This window comes from Eulemur rufifrons, chromosome 6 (genome assembly GCF_041146395.1).
Source record: "Eulemur rufifrons isolate Redbay chromosome 6, OSU_ERuf_1, whole genome shotgun sequence".
In the NCBI taxonomy this organism is placed as follows: Eukaryota; Metazoa; Chordata; class Mammalia; order Primates; family Lemuridae; genus Eulemur; species Eulemur rufifrons.
In genome coordinates this window covers 93,504,508-93,508,191 of record NC_090988.1, presented here as the reverse complement: position 1 = coordinate 93,508,191, position 3,684 = coordinate 93,504,508, and the positions used below count along the sequence as shown (strand labels likewise).

Sequence of the window (3,684 nt, the reverse complement as noted above, 5' to 3'; positions counted from 1 at the left end):
TTCCTCGGCCACCCTCGCTCAACAGCAGCAGCTACCACAGGTGCTCTGTCCTGGTGGACTCCGGTAGTCAGAGGCCCTGGGTGAGGCTGCAAGGATCTGGCAGCAGGCCAACATCGATGACCTCCGCCCGCCCCCGCTGGTTAAGCTCATGAGCCAAGCTGGCTCAGGGGCCAGCAGTGGGGTTATTGCTTGCAGCTGGGTGGGCACCATAGTGGCTGTGGGGGCTGTTGCTTTGGGAGTAAGGTATGGCTTCAGGTGCTTCAAGAAGGGGAGCTATAGGAGGCTGCAGGGGGGCATGTTGGCAGAGGATCAGGTGGACTATGGACCACTGGAAGGACCACAGAGCCTGGCTCTGAGTGTACACACAGTTACAAGAATTCTGTCCAAACCTTAAAAATAACCAAACATGGCTGCTCCATCATTACTAATTTAAACTTTGCCCATTCTCTTCCTTCTACCACCTAAATAAAAAGTAAGATACCTAACCATAGAATTGGCTCCACATGCTGTGCTTCCTCACACCTCCTCCAAATCACCTAATACAAGCTCAAGTCCTTAACAACCCTCTTGCCTAACACCCTCTTGCTGAGAAGCCCCACAGTTCTCTGTAGAGCGTGTTCCTGTGTTGTTCTGTCACCCTTGTTGCAAAGGAGCCAATGAACCCCACTTTGTTCAAGTACATGTGGGAGGTTCAACAGGGAGATAGGATAGAACTGACCACAGGACATATGATACAGCTTTGAAGTTGGAAATTTTTTTTTTTTTTTTATAATTCTCAGAGGAATTATCCTGAGAGGAAGATGTGATTGAAATCCAAATGACACTGGGATGGATGTTTAGGATTGTTTCTCCCACTTGTCTGATGTGAGCACATTAGAACCAACTGTCAACTAAGGACTGAGTGACTGGTGGCCTTCCTGAGTCTTCTCCTAAATTCCTGCTCCGGAAGCAGGTCACTACTATTTATAGACATGTTCTCTACGTGAAAAATACCTTTCTAACAGCTTTTCACTTAATCTTCACAAACCCTAAGGTAGGTAATTCCCATTTTATGAATGAGAAAACTGAGAGTCAGAGTAGTTACTTGACTTGCCCAAAGTGATATAAACTAAAATTTGTCTGGCTCCAATATTAAGAAGAATAATGCCTACTACTTACTAAGTATTTAGAATTTGCCTTTGCAAAGATTATGTCATTTAATTCTTTGAAATAATGATTTTAATTATGCACTGAGAATATCCCTATTTTGCCAAAGAGGAAACTGAACCTCAGAGAAGTGAAGTAGCTTTTACAGGATACTGTATCTTAGCATAGCAGCAAAACTATGGGTCTGGACTGGGTCAAATACTGGTCTCTGGTGATTCCTTGTGCTTCTGTTTGTTCCTCTTTACAATGAAGTCAGCACGTCAGATTCCTCGGTTACTTGAAATTAAATGAGCAAATGGATGCAAAGCACTTTGGAACTAAATATGAACATTCTAAGTGTGAAAGTTCAAATCTGTGATTTGCAACTTCTTTAAATGTGGGATCTCAGAGTCAAATCAGACAAACCTGGGCTCAAGTCCCAGCACAGCTACTTACTAGCTCTGTGACATGGACAAGTTGTCTTACCTCTCTGAGAATTAATGTCATCTGTAAAGTGGGGATAATAGTAAGACTGATGTCATAAAATTATTCTGATGATTGAATGAGATATGCAAGGAAATCCCTTACCACAGTGCCTAGCCTGTCACCTTGAGCTTTCATGATGTGAGGGTGACCGTGATGATTGTTCTGATAGTGACAGATCTCTAGGTACCAAGAAGAACACAAAGATGTCGAATCAGAGCTGACAGTTGAGTGAGGCAGACACACACAAAATGTAAGTTATCACCATGACAATGTGATACAGCTTCACACGTGACACAGCTTCACACGTGACACTATGGGAAAATGAAGGAGGGATACAAATTCTGGAAGAGACCCGGTAAGGCTTCTGGGAGGCGATGGGATTTCAGCTGAGCCTAGAAGAAAGATTAGATGTAGAGGAGAAAAGGAGGATTTTCCAGAAATAAACAGTTTGGTCCAGGGCTGGGAAGGGAGCACCAGCCTCCTGGCCTCAGCCAGGCATGTGTTCAGATCTGTTCAATTCTGCTGGCCTGGGAGGATCCTCTCAACAGCAACTGAATCCTCCTTTCTGATGGTCTCAATTCATTTCCTGGAAGAGCCCTCCTGACTTCAGAAACTGAGCTCCTCCACTGAAAAGGGAGAGGTGGGGGCCAGGACAGAAGAGAAGGGTTTGACCTGAGATAAAAAAAAAAGAAGTGGGAGAGGGGACAGATGGGTCACCTTGTAAGTAGGGTGGCCATATAATTTTGATTCCAAATCTGGACTCTGGTCGAGACTAAAAGGAGGTGCTATAATAATTACATGGGACAACCTTCCTAAACTGGACTGCATGCCAGTCCATCTTTATACCTGACTGTCTGCCATCGGGTCCCGACCTCCCTCATCACCTGATCTCCAGCTGGCCCTCCAGGTCCCCTCTCCCCGTGACAGATACCCACTGCACTCTGCACACTGATCCCCCAACACGTCATGGCAATTCCTGGCTGTGCCTTTGCCTGATGAAGTCTAACTCATCAGATCCTTTTGCAGTTCATAAGCACGATGATTGGGTTTCCACACTCACGTGTTGAGATGTGCCCCCCTCAAACCTTGTCACGACATCAGTACATCATTTGTCTGACGTGAACTTAGAGAAAAGTATAAAATTAAAAAAGAAAAAGAAATCTAACTTGTCAATCAAGACTGGGTTTGAATGTCACCTCCCTTGAGAATATGTTATTATCTGCCCCCTCCCCCTCCACACACACACATACTCCTTCAGTTTCCCAGGAAGAATTCATTTCTTACTCTTCTTAACCTCCTCAGCAGCATGTTAATATGAACATGTTCCTTTGCATGAGTTCTTTACCAACTTGACTAGGAGCTCTTTTAGTGTGGAGAGGCTTGGTGTTAGCTTTTTGTAGTTAGTGCCAGAGCTCAACATCAGGCAGATGCTCTAAAAGTTTACAGAATGAATGAAAACCAGAAGAGATCTTGTAAGGTCCCAGGAAAGAGAACCCAGCTATCAAATCCTTTTAAATGACCTTTCCTTCTTGGATTCTTACATGCATTATTATTTCATTAATAAACTAGTTTTAACACACTAATTGCCATGTGAGTTGTATTTAACTCACGCTAGTGTTGAGCCCGAAGCCTTGTGAAGCATATGTAACTCACATGTCTCTTCACATTAGGAGTTGCAAGAACTGTTTTTCAAGTTGCATATAACTCACGCACAGAAAACAACAAAAAGTAACAAATTTTTCATTAAATTAGAAAGGATCATTTTGTTTTTGAAGTTTTTATTCTATTTTCCTAATAAAACACCGGGGCCCCAAGGAACATTTTTTTTCTAGTGTGGCAGTCAATGTGTTAACCTCCATGTTGCCCATTGTACAGAGTAAATACAAACATGAATAAAACGTAGTTTTTGCTGTTTCAAAATATTCTAGGCAAGTAGATAAAAAAATAGATAAATAAAAAGGAGGTGGTAGCACATTGTAACCGTCCATGTCCAAGTTCCTTCTGGAACTCCGAGTATCAGGGTGACAAGGCTGCGGTAAACTCCACCCCAGCTGGTGATGGAAGGGGACGGCT

General features: G+C 43.4%; 1 non-coding gene across 1 annotated transcript; it reads left to right on the top strand.

Moving 5' to 3' along the window:
- The first annotated feature begins 2,625 nt into the window (after window positions 1–2,625).
- Window positions 2,626–2,730, top strand: LOC138385637 (small nucleolar RNA U13). The gene has a single exon (XR_011233855.1). It is a non-coding gene; the product is annotated as a small nucleolar RNA U13 (small nucleolar RNA).
- The last annotated feature ends 954 nt before the right edge of the window (window positions 2,731–3,684 follow it).